The sequence below is a fragment of the Hordeum vulgare genome, chromosome 2H (assembly GCF_904849725.1).
Source record: "Hordeum vulgare subsp. vulgare chromosome 2H, MorexV3_pseudomolecules_assembly, whole genome shotgun sequence".
Taxonomy (NCBI): domain Eukaryota; kingdom Viridiplantae; phylum Streptophyta; class Magnoliopsida; order Poales; family Poaceae; genus Hordeum; species Hordeum vulgare.
In genome coordinates, this window is record NC_058519.1 from 582,362,727 (window position 1) to 582,375,001 (window position 12,275).

Below are 12,275 nucleotides of genomic sequence, written 5' to 3' on the forward strand. Positions count from 1 at the left end.
GTACCGCAACGCTTCCTATTTTGCAGGATCTGAATCTAAATCCCTTGAAGACAGACGCCTCTCGCTCATGCAACGCTTGTCTTATATACGCTCACCTAACTTGCACGTGCGTCGCTATTTTTTTGAAAACATTACATGTGTTGAAAAACTTCAACAATATATATGTTGCACAAAAGAGAAAACTGGGAAAAAAAGTCTGCAATATGACTTTTTGTTGAAAAAAATTGTCTACTGTTGCAGAATTTTTTTTACAACAAACACTCGGTTGCAAAATATTTATGCAACAAGACTTTTGTTGTAGAGAAAGAATTCTAAATATGTTTCCGCAACACGATCTATGCAGTGGAAAATATTATATAGCAAGGAAAACTCTTTCCATTAGCCAGTCGATTTCTACAATCGCGTAGTGCAAATAGGCGTAATGAAGAGTTTCTGTAACTTGATCTCTGTTTCAAAAAATTGAAACAAATATCTTTTGTTGCAAAAGTTTTCTACAACCTGACATACGTTGCAAAAGTTTTTTGCAACGTGACCTTTGTTGCAAAAAATTCTGCAACACGATCCTTGTTGCAGAAAATATTCTATAACAAACTCTATTGCAAAAAAAATATACGGACGTTTTCGCAACATGCTCTTTTGTTGCAAAAAAAATTGCAACATAATCTATGTTGCAAAAGACCTGTCAGTCATTTTTTAACTCGTCAGTCGGACGACGTAGCAGCGTGCTTGTTTCCGCAACTAGAGCGTTGTTTCAGGATTTTGTGTAGTGGACGGAGGCGACCGAGCTGGTGATCGGACGGTGCACGCGTATGCATCGGACGGCTAAAAAGATTGTGGATGGTTACTACAAATCCACCGATGGATGCCTAGCAATCCCCAAACTTTTATTGGTATAATATAGTTTTGGTAGTTGTTATTGTGCAGATGAGTGTGTAACAGTAGCGTTGCTTCAATCCAATTATGGTCTCTTTACTTAAGTCTTAACCGTATTTCATCTTGAAAAATATAATACCACGAAGAGAATGCCATCAAGAGATTTTGTTATAATTCTTAGTTGTGAGAGTTATTTTATATTATTTTTGAATCTTGGATCGAAAGAAACCTACCTGTAATTCTTTTGAGTATGAATAGGTGTTTGTTAAAAGAAGACCAAGCCAACAGGCAGACTCTAGAGTTTCCACGGATTTTTTTACTATGACATATTTATGCTACTGAGCGAGATCGGACCAATCAGTAACCGCCAAAGTAAAGATCGGATGGATGTCATTTTACTAGTTTGCAACTAAATATTACATGGATGTGAAGAAAGAAAACTTTAAATTTCAAAAGGAACTGAAATGTCCGTCTATTAGAGATAATTCTTCTACTAGACACATGTATAATTTTTCCTGTAAGTGACGTAATGATGAAAGGGTGCACGGCCCTCTCCTCTCTAGCCCGTGGCTCGGCCGTCTGCGACAGGACGGACACCTGCCCCCAAACATCGTTTGTGAACAGGGCCTGGGGGCAGAGACGCCGGACCGCTCGCGAGTGAAGGTTGGGGAGGGTGCTCTCACACTCATATGCGGAGTCCGTCGTCGATGATGTTCTAGATCTGGTTGCGGTGTCGGGGGAGCCGATAGATCTTATCCTAGCGCCAAGAGGCCCATCGGCGATTTCCTTGGAGGGGAGGGGATTGGTGTGCGGTGAAATCTAAGAAAGTGATGCACTGCTTTTGCTCCGGGCGGTCGTGGTGGTCGTGGTTCTCGGTGTTTTGTTTGGTATGTTCCGGCAGGAGTCACCAGGTCATCGAGCTCCGCCTCTGCTCATTTCGCACATAGTGTGGTGGCTATTCCGGCGTCACCTTGGTGGTTGTCCTCACACACGCCGCATGAGCCGTCCAGTGATCTTGCGTGATGTGATGCCCTAAAATTGCAGAGGGCTTTGTAGCAATTTCACAGAAAATAAGGTTTGTGAATCACATAGGGAGCAAATAGGAAGGCACTACTAACCCCGTAACCACGCCGTGACTTACGTAGTTTTCTATGCATCCTGACCGGGGTTTGAAAATAGTCAACTCTATGAGTCGCCAGGGAAATATAATAAAAATGAGTTTATCTAAACTAGGAACAAAAAGCAAAAAATTGGAATGAAAAGAGATTAAGTTAATAATGACAATGCTTGAGCAGTAATGCGTCCATGATGGTTCCAGAGTCATCACTACTAATATGACATGCCTACCAATTGGGGAGCATAGATCTCTCTCGTATCTCTAAGCCACTCTTTTTGTGCATAAATTGGTGGATCCGGGTACATAATGTGTTCTGCTCTAGGTAGAGTTCATACCACACATGCTCTTACCTTAGGTTCCATTGCCGGTTCTCACTACAATAATTAAGGATTTCCCCATGAACACGATCTTACCAAGGGTTCTTCATTATTCACCTACCGATTGCAAGAGGCAAGGAAAGAGCCGTTTACTGTCACCTTGAATTACCTCAACATTCTAACCTAGAACACCGACGGTAACATGCTTCCGGTCAATCAACACGATAGTGTTGCGTGAGCGCTCCTTACAACACTCATGAAGGCTAATAACTCAAACATAGATGGATCGCTTCAAGTAATGTGATTCTAATCATAAAAAGTGTTGGGAAACATAGTAGAAAAGAAAAAAAATCACCATACGATCAACCAAGAACATTATGTAGATACAATAATAGTTGTGATCACGATCGTTACCGTCACCGAGTTGAAGTGGAAGAAGAATGTGACGATGCCGATCATACTTGGAGTCCCTCGAACTGTAGATGAACCATCCCGTGAACCACCCACGAACAACCCCTCGAACTGAAGACTTAAATCACGACCTCTCTACTTGCTTGCAAACGTGCAGTCTTCATGATCCGGCAGCGCTTCACCGCCCGGAGCTAATCGTTGCCGGTGATTTAGAGGAAGGAGATTAGAGCCATACGCGAGCCTCTAATTATGAGCATTAGAGGAAATAGACCTAGCTTTAGTCAGTTAACTAGGACCAACTAGAACTAGAACTAGAACTAGAAAAACTAGAGGAGGCTCCAAAACTTGTGTTGGGGATATTCCCCACGGTTTGACCCTGTCACGAGGTATGACCCGTCCCATCACTTGGCGGCTCATGGTTCACCTCACTTACCGGGTCGACCTGGAAGACAAGGCCTAAGGCCCAGTTTGCAACTTGGCGGAAGGTGTTTCATGGAGAGGCATGCAGGGTCAGCTCATAGAGAAGGTCAAAGAAGAGGAAAGGTTCCCTGACAAGGGAAGCAAGACACGGACTAGGATTCAACTTGTAATTGAAAAGAGACAAGTTGTAGTCCTACTAGAACTCTACATGTAAGCCCATCCCTTCAACTTATATAAAAAGGGGCAAGGCACCCCAAGAGGGGAGAAATTATGTCAGGATAGATAGACAAGTCTTAGACGAGATCATACTAGAAGCTATCGGGACTAGAGGTAGCGAAATAGCACCATTGTAATCGAGACCATCATCATCAATATCAATCAAGCAGGATGTAGGCTTTTACCTCCATCGTGAGGGCCGAACCTGGGTAAAACTCGCGTCTCTCGATTCCGACCAACCCCGTTCAAGCTACCACCTAGTTGTGACAGCCTCACACATAAGTTCTCTCATGAGGACATCTATTGTGACAAAACCACGACAACTTGTGTGTTCAATAGGTCCCAAACGTATCTATAATATCCGCTTGTTCCATGATCTTTTGAGTGACATTGTTATATGTTTTGCTACACTTTTATATCATTTTGCACATATTTGGACTAACTTACTAACTCAGTGCATCCAATGCCAGTTTCTGTCTGCTGATGTCTATTTTGCACGGGCTTTTACCCAATTTTCCAAACCCCGAAAAATTACAGGAAAAAATATAAAAAATCAGCGAAAGAAGCTTCCAGATCACCAAAGATGGGCGAGGGGGGCAAGGGCCGTCTAGGCGACCTACTGGCGCGGCCAGGCCCTAGGCTGTGCCAGGAGGCCGCCTGGGTGGGCCCCACCTCCTTCGGTGCCCTCCTTTGGCCTATATTTAGTCCTCAAAGAGGAAACCCTTGGACAACTTCCAGAATTGCGAATTTATCCATCGTTCCGCCGCCGCAGCGCTTCCGAGATCGGGAGCGTCACGAGACATCTTCCCGGCACCCTGCCGGAGGGAGGATAAACCTCCGGGGGCTTCTCCACCGCCATGGACGCTTCCTGGATGTGTCGTGAGTAGTCCTCCTTGGACCATGAGTCCATGACCAGTAGCTATGTGATGTCTTCTCTCCAATCTTGTGCTTCAATGGTTAGTCCTTGTGAGCTGCCCTACATGATCAAGGCATCTATGTAATTCTCTTGCTATTGCTATGTTCGGTTTGTTGGGATCCAATGGATTATGAGATTATTTTTAGATTGTTATGAGTTATATATTTGATTATCCTTTTATATTATGTTCCTTAGTGATTCATGCATGTTCTCCGTTGCTATTTATTGCTTTGGCCGGGTAGTAGATTGTAACTCCAAGAGGGAGCGTTATGCATGATTGTGGGTTCATGCCCCTCGATGTCTAGCTTGAGTGACAGAAACATGGGACTAGGGGATGTGTTGTTGCCATCAGGAAGAAAACAATGGTGCTTGTGACGAGGGTTGCAAGGATTCTTTACCTTACTCATAATTCGTTAATGCAGTTGTTCATTGCTTTGAGTTTACACTTTGGGTGGGGATCGCAACTTAATACCCTCGAGATGTTCTGGATAGATATCTCAAGGTGGATGATTAGTAAGTAGATGCTGATGAATAAACGGTCTACTTGTCTTGGCGTACTGCCCATTACTATTGAACCTCTAACTATCAAGTAGCATAATTAGCATTGCGGTGCGTTCATAATTCTGTCAACTGCCCAACTCTGATTTGTTTACCCAAGCATAGTTGTTTATAGTCTTTTGGGAGAGAGACATCACTAGTGAACATCATGTGACTCCGGTCCATATCACCATCATTGTTTACACTTCCATCATTTACCGTTTTCATTTACTTTTCCGTTGCAATCACTATCACTTTTCCCGCTTGTGTTTTGATCCTTTGCAAACTACAAGGCCGGAGAGATTGACAACCTCTCTGTACTCGTTGGGAAAAAGTAATTTGTTGTGTGTGCAGGTCCACGTCTTCTGCTAGCGCCAGGGTGGAAGTCACCTACTTATTGATCCTAGGAGTCCTTCTGGTTCAATAAACCTTACAGTCTCTGTGTAAGGGAAAACTTGTTGCTCACAACATCTCAACCTTCCACTTGGGGTAACCAATGAGGAGCGAGAAGTATATGCATCATCTCGTCATCAAGCAAATTTTTGTGGTGCCGTTGCCGAGGACTCTAGTCTTCAAGATAGGGGAGTTGCACGCTATCCTTTACCTTTGCTTTTTAGTCTTGTTAGTTTGCTTTCTAGTTTTTGCTTTAGAGTCTTATACCAAAAAGCACACAAAAATTAGTTGCTTTGTTCTTGCGTGTTGCCGCTGCTATGGGTTCCATTGAGAACACCAAGTTGCGTGACTTCACTAGTCACAACAACAATGACTTTATCTGCACTCCTATTGCTGCTCTCGCCACTGGAGCCACGTCCTATGAGATTAAACCTGCTTTACTGAACCTTGTTATGAAAGATCAATTCTCCGGTGCTGGAGATGATGCTGCTTTGCACTTGAACAATTTTGTTGAGGTCTGTGATATGCAAAAATATAAAGAAGTAGATGGTGATGTTGTTAAACTTAAGCTTTTCCTTTCTCCTTGAGAGGAGGAGCTAAAGTGTGGCTTCAATCTTTGCCTAGGAATAACATAGATTCTTGGGATAAGTGCAAATATGCTTTTATTGGGAAGTATTACCCGCCTGCTAAGATTATCCAGTTGAGGAGTAACATTATGAATTTTAGACAATTGGATAATGAACGTGTTGCTCGAGCTTGGGAATGTATGAAATCTCTTGTTAAGAATTGCCCTACACATGGTTTGACTACTTGGATGGTTATCCAAACTTTCTATGCAGGATTGAACTTTACCTCGTGGAATCTATAAGACTTGGCCATGGGAGGAACCTTTATGTCAACTACACTTGATGTTGCCACAAAGCTATTGGATGAGATGATGACAAATTATTCTCAATGGCACACCGAGAGTGCTCCAATAGGGAGTTTTCAAGTATGCGATGGGAGATGATGAAAGAAGATAAAGGAGTGTCAAGCGCTCAAGCTTGGGGATGCCCCCATGCACCCCAAGAAATATTCAAGGAGACTCAAGCGTCTAAGCTTGGGGATGCCCCCCGTGCATCCCCTTCTCTAACAAGAATCATCAGTTCGTCCATCTCCATGCTATATTTTTATCACTTCATACGTTATGTGCTATGCTTGGAGCGTCCCGCTCTTTACTTTTTAGTTTGTTTTAGTTTTTCTTGTTGTTCATAACAAGTCGGAACCTAGACTAGCTTGTTTGGGAGAGAAACACGCTCCATTCCACTCTAGAACACAACATAGGTTTTCATGCTTATCTTTTTTGTGTGTTCTTCATCTTTCTATAACTATTGTCATGCTTAGCTCTTAGTTTTCATGATTATCTTTTTAAGAGCTTTTATTTAGGTTGCTTTTGGAACTCTCTTGAGTTATCATGATTATCTTGTTTAGAGAGTTGGTTTGTTGCACTGAGTTGTGTGTCTTGCATGAGTAGGTAACTGAGGTTGCTATTTAAGTATAATACTCCCTCTGTTCCTAAATATAAGACCTTTTAGAGATTGCACTATGAACTACATACGGATGTACATAGACATATTTTAGAGTATAGATTCACTCATTTTGCTTCGTATGTAGTCTTCTAGTGGAATCTCTAAAAGGTCTTATATTTTGAAACGGAGGGAGTAGTAACTTGCAATAGTTTTGAGGTATTGATTTGAGTAATGTTTGAACTATTGGTGCCAAGAGCTTGAGCCTATTAGTGATAGGTGTCGTATTTTGGGAAATCCGTGTGTTTCTCAAAAACTAAAAATTAGTTGAGAACTCTAGCTACTAAATTGATCGTTGGCCTATGGAGGGGTTGGAATATATAGAGTACCCTCACATTACCATGAGTCGAGGATGCGCAAGGATAATCAAACCCCCAAACACTCCTCCTCGGGGTACTTGTCTCTTTGTGAATTTCCTAACTATATAGAGAGTTACCGATAATAAGTGTATGAGTTCTTCAGACTAATGTGAGTATTCGATTGTTGGCACTTCCACCATCCATATTTTGCTAGCCTCTTCGGTACCGTGCATTTCCCTTTCTCATCTTGAGAGTTGGTGCAAACTCCGCCGGTGCATCAAAACCCATGACATGATACGCTATGTCATACATAAGCCTCATTATATCTTTCCTCAAAACAGCCACCATACCTACCCATTAAGGCATTTCCATAGCCTTTCCGAGATACATTGCCATGCAACATCCACCATCTCATGTCTTGATCTTCATGTCATACATGCTTTTGCTTGATCGAGGAGCCGCATGCTAGTTGGGCCTTTCCCTTATTACTGCTACATGACGCGCTAGTATCATTGCATATCCTGCTACACTCGCAGAGGCATACATTTGCATACATCATGATAGTTTTCACTTGTCTTTATGTTGAGCACTCCTATAAAGTGTGATGATTTTTCTTTTTATTCTTGTAAACCATGGGTGTTTCCCTTAAGAGAGGAAAAGATCCCAAAGAGGACAAAACAAAAGATCCCAAAGAGGACAAATGAGAGATAAAAAGAAAGATCCAAAGAGGCCACAAAAAAGGAAATAAAAAGAGAGAAGGGGGCAATAGTACTATTCCTTTTGAAAGATCCACACTCGTATTCCATTGCTATATTTGTACTACATAGGGATTATCATTCATGCATAACTATGTGGGGACCCTTACACTATAGAACTTGGTTTGCATATTCCAATGATGAGCCTCCTCAAATGATCTCTAGGCCTTCTTGAGCAAACAAGTTGGATGCACCCCCACTAATTCCATTGGAGAGCTTACCTTAGCTCATATGTGCATACGTTACATGGAAATCCCTACTCCTCACATCATATCTATCATTTGGCTTTCTCTCGCCTATGGTTGTCCTCATTGATGTGAGCCTTTCACACCTTTTTGTCTTCCTTCCCCATCATTATTTTATTTGCCATCCTAAGTGCCAACATATCTTGCTTACGCTCATCCTTTAAATGAGTGCTCAAAATCGAAAGGGAGAGGATCATTTTGACTTGTGCGTGACTAGTGGTCTTGGGATGAGTCAAAATAAGATTCTGAAGGAGACCAAGTGTGAAATTTTAGTAGATTGAGTTCTCAATTAAAAATTATTTTATGATCTCAACCCATCTTCCACTTCTTGCATGCAAACACCATTTGGAGACATAAAAGTCATGGACAGTGAGAGCTCTTGCACCTTTATGTTTTTACTTTGCTAAACTCAATACTAGATATAAACTCTTGCTTGTTATTGTCTTGACTTGAATTGCATATCTCACTTGCTTTACTTTAAAGTTCTTATATGTGTGTTAGCATGTCACCACAGAAATTATTATGTTATCATTTATCTACTCGAGGACGAGCAGAAATTAAGCTTGGGGATGTTGATACGTCCCAAACGTATCTATAATTTCTGCTTGTTCCATAATCTTTTGTGTGACATTGTTATATGTTTTGCTACACTTTTATATCATTTTACACATATTTGGACTAACCTACTAACTCAGTGCACCTAGTGCCAGTTTCTGTCTGTTGATGTCTATTTTGCACGGTCTTTTACCCAATTTTCCGAACCCCGAAGAATTCCAGGAAAAATATATAAAAAATCAGCGAAACAGAAGCTTCCAGATCACCGAAGATGGGACAGGGAGGCCAGGGTCGTCCAGGCAACCTGCTGGCGCGGCCAGGCCCTAGGTCGCGCCACGAGGCCGCCTGGGTGGGCCCCACCTCCTCCGGTGCCCTCCTTTGGCCTATATTTAGTCCTCCGGGAGGAAACCCTTGGACAACTTCTAGAATCGCGAATTTCTCCATCGTTCTGCCACCGCAACGCTTCCGAGATCGAGAGTGTCAGGAGACCTCTTCCCAGCACCCTGCCGGAGGGAGGATTAACCTCCGGGAGCTTCTCAGCCGCCATGGACGCTTCTCAGACGTGCCGTGAGTAGTCCTCCTTGGACCATGAGTCCATGACCAGTAGCTATGTGATGTCTTCTCTCCAATCTTGTGCTTCAATGGTTAGTCCTTGTGAGCTGCCCTACATGATCAAGGCATCTATGTAATTCTCTTGCTATTGCTATGTTCGGTTTGCTAGGATCCGATGGATTATGAGATTATGTTCAGATTGTTATGAGTTATATATTTGATTATCCTTTTATATTATGTTCCTTAGTGATTCATGCATGTTCTCCGTTGCTATTTATTGCTTTGGCTGAGTAGTAGATTGTAACTCCAAGAGGGAGCGTTATGCATGATTGTGGGTTCATGCCCCTCGATGTCTAGCTTGAGTGACAGAAACATGAGAGTAGGGGATGTGTTGTTGCCACCAGGGAGAAAACAAAGGTGCTTGTGACGAGGGTTGCAAGGATTCTTTACCTTACGCATAGTTCGTTAATGCAGTTGTCCGTTGCTTTGAGGTTACACTTTGGGTGGGGCTCGCAACTTAATACCGTCGAGATGTTCTGGATAGATATCTCAAGGTGGATGATTAGTAAGTAGATGTTGATGAATAAATGGTCTACTTGTCTTGGCGTATTGCCCATTATTATTGAACCTCTAACTATGAAGTAGCATAATTAGCATTGTGGTGCGTTCATAATTTTTGTCAATTGCCCAACTGTGATTTATTTACCCAAGCATAGTTGTTTATCGTCTTTTGGGAGAGAGACATCACTAGTGAACATCATGTGACTCCGGTCCATATCACCATCATTGTCTACACCTCCATCATTTACCGTTTTCATTTACTTTTCCGTTGCAATCACTATCACTTTTCCCGATTGTGTTTTGATCCTTTGCAAACTACAAGGCCGGAGAGATTGACAACCTCTCTGTACTCGTTGGGAGCAAAGTTATTTGTTGTGTGTGCAGGTCCACGTCTTCTGCTAGCGCCAGGGTGGAAGACACCTACTTGTTGATCCTAGGAGTCCTCCTGGTTCGATAAACCTTATAGTCTCCGTGTAAGGGAAAACTTCATGTTGACTACATCTCAACCTTCCACTTGTGGTAACCAACAAGGAGCGAGAAGTATATACATCATCTCGTCATCAGTAACTCATAGACATGAATGAAACCCCTACGTTCAGTGACCGATAGCAGAACCGTGGATGTCCATATCAATCCCTATGAGGACATGAATGATATTCAAGTGAACCTTTGGTTACGATGTGATATTCCCTTTGCTTCATGATACTTTACAAAACTAGGGATGCATTGATATCCTCCTGAGTCATCACATGCGCACTATACCGTTATCCTCGTTATCGATTTTGTTATTTTTTCTTGTTTTCGTGTTTCGGCATCCCTATGACTAAGTCACATGTGTCTGGACAGATCACCATTGATGTCATCACACCTACAGTGCTCTAAGAATATCTCTCCATTGTTGGAGGAGCAAATCCCACTCTCGAGCTATATAGTCCCTTGTCAAACTATCTGATGAACATATATGTTGTTGTTATAATCACCTAGTTGCAGATGATGTTTGAGCAACCCCAAAGCTCATGGTACGATAAGAAGTAACTACGATACTCTCATGACCAAAGGTATATAAAACACATGTTAACACTCCATCTTATAACAATTGATTTTAGACGATATTATCTCAAAGTATAACAAACAAGTATTTGCGTCGATTCAATTTGATCGTTCTTGTGACGTCATACTCTCAATGTCGTTTTAGGACTATCGTTACACTTATAGATATCATAAGATACGGAAAACATGATCACCAACAACACTTGAACAAGTCTTAGAGGCAAGACTAGGAATCTCTATTTAACCGTTTATCATTCCACACGTGCATATGAGTATTCCACTCAATCACATATTTCAGGATCATACCAGTTATAACATAGAATATAAACTCTTAATTATGAATATGGAAATATAATAATAAAATATTATTTCCTTTAGGGCATATTCCAATAGTCCCCCACTTGCGTTAGAGTTAATAATACAGTTAACACATTTAACTTTTACACCAATGGAAATCCGGTGTGAGTCCATGTTTTGCTTGTGGTATAGACTTCGTCCTATCGAATCTGACAACTTCAGATCGGTGTGTATCATTTGAATTTCAATGTATATTCCATTCTTCTACAAGATTTCATAATTTTGTTGAATTTCCCTCATATATATTGATTCACTAGCAAAAAAATTGATTCCTTAGACTTAGTTATGGAACCACTATTAAGAATAGTGTTCCATTGGCACAATCATCTACAAACTATACCAAGTTCATAAATGAACTTATGATTCATCATCCTCCATTGTTGTTTCTAAATCAACAATATACTCAACCTTCTCTTATAGAATTCACCGCTATAACTTTTTTGGACCGATTCCAACTTACTATGCCACCATAAATCATTTAATCTAGACCGAAAATCACTTGGAGTATCGTTGAAAATTTTGTCGTTGTACTACTTATATCGAGCCTGCATTGATGTAACTCCTTACAAGAACTTCTTCATTTATTCCATTTGTGAGAAACATGTCATTAGTACTTAATGATGTTTTTACAGTTGTCCTATGATCAACAATTTGATCATTCTCGTAACTTATGTCACAACTTACTTGGAGTAGGACATATTTACTTATTTACACACCATGGAATATAATTAACACAATTGTTGATTGAAATCATGTATTTCACTCCTTAGTATTTTAGGATACTGACCCTTTCTTAATACTCCTTCCATGTGACTTTGACAAGAAGCTCCTCTTGGCATTCTTCATACTAAACTACTTTAGTATTTTGTCAATATGTATCTTTTAGCTAAGCCGATTAGACATTACTATCTCCATATATTGTTATGCCTAATAACAAGACTATATTTCCTAAGTTCTTTACTAAAAAACTAGTTCCAATAAAGTCTTAGTTCATATCAGAAAATTTATATAATTTCCAATCACCAATGTGTCATGCACACAAAGTGTTTAGAAATATTATCATGCTCCCACTTACTTTCTTGTAAATACAAGTAACTTTGCTTTTCTAGATGAAATAAAATTATTTGACCTTTTTA